This window comes from Rhagoletis zephyria, unplaced genomic scaffold, assembly GCF_001687245.7.
Source record: "Rhagoletis zephyria isolate East Lansing unplaced genomic scaffold, Rhagoletis_zephyria_1.1 Rzeph_scaffold_04020, whole genome shotgun sequence".
Taxonomy (NCBI): domain Eukaryota; kingdom Metazoa; phylum Arthropoda; class Insecta; order Diptera; family Tephritidae; genus Rhagoletis; species Rhagoletis zephyria.
In genome coordinates this window covers 4,255-12,974 of record NW_016161103.1, presented here as the reverse complement: position 1 = coordinate 12,974, position 8,720 = coordinate 4,255, and the positions used below count along the sequence as shown (strand labels likewise).

The window sequence follows — 8,720 nt, the reverse complement described above, 5'->3', positions numbered from 1 at the left end:
AGAAAATAAGAGCAACAGTTTTATTTTGCAAACTTTTGTAGACTTTTCACGAAAGAAGCAACACTCTTTCTCCACTTTCAGCATGACAACCACGATGACGTTTGTACGCCAGTCTCCAGCGCAAATATCCTTGTACACTTCGCATGTTGGCAGCACTGCTCCGAAAATAACGGTAAATTCGGAGAAAAGTTTTCACCACAGCGAGACAGTTAGTCCGAATAGCATAACACATTGGCATCCTGCCTGCTGCCGAGCAAGAGCGAGAGAAAGTGCGAGGTGAAAGTAAGCTGATACCACGCGCCACGCTCGCGAGATGCGCTCGCCAGCCCCAATAAGCGTCGACAGTTGAACATTGGCTGGGCCGTGTGCCGAGCGCAAACACCTGACATTATCCGTTGTGACGACGACGCAGCCAGACGTGCCGTGCCGAGTTGGAGCCGTGAAGTAGCAGTTAGACGCTGAAGACGAACGAAAAGCGCTTTGGGGGTAAAAGCAAACGCGATGCAGATAAAAGTAAAGTGAAAAAAAGCTGACGAATGGCGAACGATAAAGTGTAGACAATAATAGGCGTAGAACGAAGAGGAAAGCGAGAAGTTGAAGTCAAAAGGAGAGAAGAAGAACAAAGTGATTGTGAACAGAGAGAGAGAATTAAAGAACAAAATTGAATTGTGGCTGGTTGGCAGCTGAAGCGAGTCTATCGAGCGTAAGGTAATAAATTTGGAGGCGTGGTCGCAAAAAAGAAAAGAAAATCGAATTGTGATTTGTGTGGAAATAGAAAAGTGCGAATTGTGACCGCTTTTTGACAGTGAAAATTTTGGACTAAAGATTGTATAAATTAATTTGTTCACATTGTTTTAAAGTGTCTGACAGTAGTGCGAAATAATAACAATGTAGGAAAATGCATAAGTACATATAAATACTAGGCAAACGCATACATACACACAGCTCACTTTTACACACACACACGCACACAAAAGCGTAGCGTTGAAGTTCAGACTTGCGGGCAGCAGTGCAAGCTCACCACCACACCAATCTGGCGAATTCAACACACTGCCGGGCGCGCTCGTACTCGCCGCTCGGCTGTAATGGCATTCGCTGCTCGTTGAGCGAGTGGAAGCTCTCAGCCGCGCACGAGTGACACAGACTGCCAACGTGCGGCAGGAGCTGCCGACGTCTTGGGCGCTTTGATATTCCTTTGCTGTCGCTGCTGCTTCTGCTGCTACAGTAGCGGCGAAAGTTGCAACGGTAGCTGCTTGTGCTTTTCGCCCTTTCGGCTCGTTGTATCCGCCATTCGCCGCTTTTCTTGTACTTTTCGCTTTCGTCACTGCCGTTGAAATCGTCGTTGTTGTCGCTGTCGTCGTCCTCGGCTTTGTAGACTTATTGATTGAGATACAAGTCGCTGGGAAGTTGTTGAGTTGACAAAAAGCCACCCTCCCGCGCCTCATCGTCCTATCAAAGCGAGTGAATAAGCATTGTTTTTGGCGAAAAATAACGGTACATTGCTGTGGAGCATGAATATGCGACATCACAACAACTGCCACGGCTACTGTCAATGCTGCCGTTGGAGGTGAAGTTCGCCGTGGGTGGGTGGGCGCAGCGCCCGAGCAGCACATTCCTTTAATGTTGTTGTTGTTGTTGGTGATGTGTTATTGCTTTCATACCGCAATTGAAATATCCACTGCTCGTTGCTAGTCTCGTCGTTGGATATTTCCATGCTTTAGCTTCCTTTGCCTCTCCTAGCGCCTCATCGTTCGGCAGAATAATGGTTGAAAGCACCGCTGCCGCCACCGCTGCTGCTGTCGGCCTCATCGTGCTCTCGTTGTGTCCTTTTGTGCGCGCCTTGACGCCGAACTTCGGCATTCACCGTATTTTGCATTTGCTGAGGCGAAACGCTCGTGCGCTCGGAAAATTCACCAAAATTTTCATTTTCAGTTTTTCTCCGACTGTTTAGGGCGGTTCCGCAGGCAGCAGGCTGAAGAAAAGTGTGCGCAGTGCAGTGTGCAGAAAAAAAGAATTTAAATATGTGTAAGGAATGAAAAATGAAAAATATGAAATTTACAAAAAGTGCAAAATGTGTGCAGAGTGCAAAGTGTTCTTGAATAATTTTGTAGAGCAAATATTTACAAAGAAATTGCAAACATTAAATTGCACTGCCGTGAAAATTCGCAGTGAGAAATTGGCTGGAGGTGAGCAAAGTGAATATTGAATGCGAAGCCAGTGCGTGAGAAAAGCCAATAAAGTGGATTCAAGGTGCCTGCTGCTGGAAAATTTTACAAAATCCAAAATGCGGTGGAATTTTCCTTTGTCTGTTGGAATGCCTGCTTGGACACAATGATATAAACGGGGAGCTTGCAGGCGGGGGGTCAGCCAGATTTTGTGGCTAAAAAACGCTTGTAAACGCTTCACTAATTGCCAAAAAGTATCGATACATACCCGGTTACACAAACGTTAGCAAAGGCAGTCACTTAGCCAGCTAGCCATCCAGCCATCCAGCCAGCCATTCAGTGAGGCAGCTTTCCCAGTCTACCAATAATTCAGTTCTTTTTTGGGTGCCAATGAAATTTTCGGGGACTGCTCGCGCACGCGACATAATCGCAGGGGAGGAGTGTGCGAGCTGCCAGTGTTCAAGAGAGCGACGTAAAGACGCAGGCTAAATAGCCAGCCATTTAGTTTGTCAGTCAATTTGGCAGACATTGTGTCGTATGTGGCTTAGGACTGCCGTTATTCAGGTGCCTCTTTGCCGTCGTCGCATTTGGTGCGCGGGCTGGTGCGGGCTGGTGCGCTTTGGCGAGCAAGCGAGTGCCGCGCATTCCAAGGCAGAATGTCCTGCGCTAAATCTCGCCTTAGTGGCTCAGAAGCTCATGCAAACACACGCACACACACACACACACACACACATGCGTATGCCAAAAATTTTCCTGTTCAAACTTACCTACATACATAAGTACATTCCTTTGTAGGTATTTAGGTGCATGTGTACGGGCATTTGGGACTCGCCTGCGCTTGCCGTTTCTCTTGCCGCCCAGCGTCGTTATGTCAATTCAATGAGTTGTAAACTCCGTCTCGTGCAAATCGTTCCCCTTTTTACCTTTCTCTTTTTTTTTTTGTTTAACGTGCTTTCGCCGTTTGGCCTCTACTTTGGCTGCTACTGCGCTACATTTAACAGTTGTTTTTCATTACCTCCCACCACCACTCTCAGCTGCTCTCTCCTATCCCTCCTCTTGCTTGAATAACTTTGTTTTTTTCCTGGCTTTCAATGAAAAATTTCTCGTTTACCACTCGCCACAGCGAGCTTCGTAGCCTTCGTCCGCGTCATAGCATAGCATAGAAAGTCGCTTTGTCTACCACAGCCACAGAGTTGATTTTTCTTTCTTTCATTTTAAATTATTTACAGTTGAGTCTGCCTATGTGTGAGTGAGTTATTGACATTTAAAAAATGGACTGACTGAGGTAAAAGTTTTAAATTTTTTTTGTAATTTTTTTTTAAATTTCTTTAAAGTCCTTTCATTGGCCAACACAAAAACATTCAACGTTGGTTAGAGTTGTGTATGTAATCCTACGAAGAGGAGGTGTAACTTATAATTTATTTATTTTTAATGTTTACTGGTCTTGGAAAGGTGCACTGGAAAATAAAGGGTGTGATCAGCGTAAAAATCAGAAAGCTTAGAAAAATCTATGATAACCTTTGTTTTCATTTTAATTCTCCGTAAAACCTGATTATTTTATTTCTGCATCCAATATTATGTACGCTTTATTTGTACGAAATTATTTTAAAAGCTTATTGAGAATTGTAGTTTTGTATTTTGGTCGTACGAAATGTCATGCACTTAGCTAGAAAGCCAAGATGTGCCTAAAAATATGCAACTTTACAAAATGGGACATGCATTAATAACTCAGATGGTTGTATGTAGATGATTAAATATAGTGATCTATGGATAGGTAATGAAAAGCAGGGCTACGTGGCTACAGATAGCGAAATAAGCTACGAGAAATTAATGTCTAGAGCCTAATTATATTTGCTTTGCTGCATCCACTTTCTGCAGCTTTATTTATTTTACTTATTATTATTGTAATACAAACACAACAACCATGAGTTATATTCCGAGTGTTTGATACTTAATTAATATATAATATTTAACCAAATTGAACAATATTGAAATTACCTATGGATAGGAACGTTATTTTATACGCAAATACATAAAAGACTTACACAACTAGAGGATAATAATAACATTAAAAATTACAAATTATTTGGGAGAAATTACTAACTAACTGACAGATGATATATCTACACTCTTGCATAATCATTCTGTAAAGAATCGCATTAGTTCTCTTCTGGGGCCTATTTCATAAAAGTGATAGATGCGACAATTGCCGATTTTTCTATAAAATTTCACTGCCAGAATTGTTGGCGACATTTTTTATGTTTCATATAAGTTTGTAGGCAACTGTGCTGACAATTGTCACTCTGACAAAATTGTCGCTACAATGGCGACAAAACCAAATAGCTCCGTCGGAAAGCTTTTAGAGGAGAGTTTTGTAAATTTATTTATATGGTAATTGCGCGCATTCCATTGCTTTTCAATAATTTGAATATTTATTAAAACTAAAATAATGCAAATGCAATTGTTACATATTATTTACATATAAATTTCATATGACTGGCGACAATTTTGTCAACGACAATTTTAAACTCCGACAATGACAATTTGTCACTTTTCCATTGGAATTTCTCATGGAATTTAAGAGGAGGTGACAATTGTTTTACCGAAACAAAACACCCATCAAATTGTCGAATTGTCACCGACAACCTGGAAATTGCCGGTCCTGTCGTTACAAAATTATCACTGTCGCTTTATGAAATAGGCCCCTGAGGTGCAATTTGCTTTTTACGCCCCTGATCTCCAAAGGTAAATTATTCCACAGACGGACTGCATACACAAAAACTGACGCTCAGATATTTTGGAATTTAAGGACGTATAAAGCAATTGCGAAGAACGCGCTGATCGAGTTGCTTCAAACCGTTCGTAGAGGTAAAAAGGACCCTGATTTACCAACATTTTATGTAGTTCTTTTAGAGCCCTGAGTTTCAAATAGTTAATAAACGAGATTGAATATATTTGTATAGCATGTTCGGAGATGTGATCTCTGCACTTAATACCAGAAATATATCGGGCAATATTATTAAATAAGACATTGAGCTTTCTGTTGCACGTATTTAGTATCGTAATTAGCATACAGTTCGCAACCATAAATCATAGTTGGAAGCAAATATGTCTTGGCTAAAAGCAGTCTGATTTTAATTGGTGTAAAGTACTGGGTAGTCCATAAGGAGCGCAACATTTCATACACCAATGTGGCTCCTCCATGTCAATGATCTGTTGAAAGTCACGCCCAGCTTTCAATAATGCTTTGAATGCCTTTAAAGCTTCTAGACTCTCGTAGCTCGGTAGCGTGTTGGAGTTCATTTAATGAATAACACTTCGAAAATCATATAGGGCATGTGGAACGGAGCTGGAGCTGCACGCAGACAAAGTGGACACAATATATTTTACAAGAAGATAAAGGTCCCACTGTGGATACCCCAGAAGGTAGTTAACATCGAAAGAGATTCCGCCGAGGAAAAAGTAAGGAAGGTCAGTATCGCCCTACTTATGCATTTTTGCTGCACGGCAGTATTCTGTCGGTCTGAATTAGGGTGATTGGTTCGGTTTTTTCAAATCGGTTTCCACCATTTTTTTTGAATATCTTTGGGCGGCTTTTTGGAAATGTTGATTTTTCAAATATCGAATAAACCGTTTTATTTTCATTTCATACAAATCTTGATCTCTCAATAAAAGTTTTCAGTTTTTCGAAGTTTTCAAGCCTTTTTCCAGTTTAAGGAAACCCCTAAATAGTACATTCTAGGTTATTTGGGGATGAAGAGTATATCACAGGGGTGGGCAAGGCCGCGGCCGAAAAGAGCCACATTTAAATTCTAAATGCTACAAAGAGTAAAAAAAAGATGAAATATTCTTTTTTTAAGATCATGTATAAAAAGACGTAGTTTAGCTTCAAAACTTAAAATAATTTGCGATAAATCCCAAACATTTTTATTCTTTCCTTGCAGAGACAAATTTAAGTTTTGCAAATGATCCATCATATCGATAAAGAACAATAAGCCAGAAAGCGAATTTTCATTCTCCATTTGCGGGTAATGTTCCGATCTCAATTTGCGTATGTGTATATAAAAATAATAAAATAAAAGAAAAAACAACTCAATGGAAAAGAATGACCAGCAAATAAATATGTATTTTAAAAAGTAAAAAGAGCCAAAATGTTCTAAGCAAAGAGAAAGTAAAAAGATGGTAGTAGGCGCATCTAAGCACCCGGCTACGGCGGCAAGAGCATTTCTAAAATTCCCAAGAAGTCAGAAAAAATGCAGTAAAGTATTAAAACAAAAAATTATAAAATAAAACCAAGCGTAATTTTTTCACTGATTTTTATTTGTTTTATTTTTGATCTAAAGAAAATTTTGAACTCACTTGAACTGCTTTGCTCTTTTCTGAATAAAAGTTATCTTACCGTTAATAGTTTTATTGCAAATTTTGATCATGACCTCATACCAACATAAGCATTTTCACTGTGCGAAAACTATATAAAATGAAACCGGTTTATCCGGTTTTTTCTTAATTTCAAAATCAGGAACTGGGTTTTTTTCAAATTGCAATTTTTCGAATAACTCGAAAACCGGCTTAGGAAAAAAGGTGAAAAAGCGAACACCCTAGTCTGAATTTATAACATTTTTGTGTGGAAGAAAGTCTTCGTTCCGCAGACCAATAGAAAAATTTTAGCTTTTGGAGGTACTTTGCATAACGGGGTTACTAAGAACCCTACCAGCGGTTGACAGAAGGAATCCTTAGTCTGTCGTCCATCGATCTTCATATTTGCGGAGGGGAAATCAACTGTAGAATCTTCGGTGAAGACTCAATTGAGAAAAGGGGCCGAGGGAGCCGGGACTTTGTGGCATCTCCTTTTAATTGGGAAAGAAGGTTTCAGGTAACGATTGATGAAGAGAAATGACGCAAGGGAATGGAATCCTTAATAATAATAGTAATTCACTACCAGGAATAGAAGTTAAGACTACCAGTAAGGTGAAATAGCCATGAGGCATCATCATCCACCGCATATATAGTTTATACCACAAAAAGGCCTTTCATAGCAGGGAAGCAATTGCAAGGTAAAAGGCAAAAGAATAGCAAATGCGACTGCCAAGAGAACCGCTCAATCCGACATGGTATAAGACATCGGAAAAAGTAGTATTGAAATCAATAGTAAAATTCGCAAAAATCTTTGTTATTTCGTAACTGATTTGCATTTCAACTCGCAGCTGGTCCCGCTAGTGGTAAAACGATGTACGTATGTGTTTTCTGCCAGCATAACCTAATCAAACCTAACCTAAATAATATATATAAAATTTTTCTATATAAATTGTTGGTGGGGTTAGAAATATTGCTGTAAAGCCAATATATGTTTAATACTCTACGTGAGCCTCTAAGCTTTAGTTTGCCAGACCTCTATGTGAAAATTTCACGCTTCCAACACCAGTTCAGTCCAATCAAATAAGTTAAGGATATCAGCCATTGGCAGCTTTAACAAAAATATTTCACATCACGTTTGAGAAGTTCCTACATACATACATATGTGAAATAGCATCCAAAAGTCAGAGTAGAGTGTTGTCGACTTGTTATTATACCCTCGCAGCAGGCAGAACAAAATTCATACTCACGGCTCTCATATTTTCAGTATAGCCTAATTCGAGGCACAGCAAAATTGACAAAATAAAAACATTGTAGTGAAGAAAGAGAAACAATAAAAAAGTATGAACACATAAGTAAAAAAGACTTCATCAAAACGCCTGTATGTATAATTATAAAGCAGTACAGTTATTTAAAGTGATAAAAAAAAAAAACACACAGAACAAGCCAGTGTATTCGACGATTAAAATTCTAAAACTGTAACCACAACGAATTGACGAAGTAAAAACAAGATAAAACAAGTGCAAAAATCAAATTAAACAAAAACAACAAAAAATATTATAAAACAGCTGTGAAAACGTTAAGTTGCTATCCTAACCGAAAAGCAAGTCAGCCCGTTTAACATAGCGCAGTAAACATACTCACACATTCATATGTACTTAAGTATGCATTCGAACGTACATACGTATATAGTCCCGTTGCGAAAATCCTCCTAAGTAATCTCCGATTTGTTATGGCTACCCGTTTCAAGTACTCGAATCCGCATACATAAACACCAGGTTTATTCGTGACAACGTTACATTTTTTATAAGCCACGTCCACGCGTCTGCATTTGGTGCCTTTGCGTTATTGTTATTAGTGCGTGCGTGTTGTGCGCGCAGGAATAAAAAAAAGGAAAAACAAAAACTGATTACAAAAAAAGTAATACAAAATTAAACTTTGAAGTGTGCAAAATTAAGCTTACGAAGAAGAAATGAAAAACATTTTGAACCTAATTGATCGGCAGTAATTACTATATACCACGGTAGCTGTGCAAGCGAGGGCTACGCCGTCATAACGGTAAGTCGTAACAAAGATTTCAATAAATTCTTAAGGATCATAGAAATATGACATGTCTTATATACACATACATACATATGTACATCTACGGGAACCTAGACCTAAAGGGAGTTAACTAAAAAAAAAATTTAGGACGATTTTTTG

The 8,720-nt window shown here is 39.2% G+C and overlaps 1 long non-coding RNA gene across 1 annotated transcript; it reads left to right on the top strand.

Moving 5' to 3' along the window:
• Positions 1-379: 379 nt before the first annotated feature.
• Positions 380-8,388, top strand: LOC108370112 (uncharacterized). The gene is made up of 2 exons (XR_001848596.1): positions 380-708; positions 7,786-8,388. It is a non-coding gene; the product is annotated as an uncharacterized LOC108370112 (long non-coding RNA).
• The last annotated feature ends 332 nt before the right edge of the window (positions 8,389-8,720 follow it).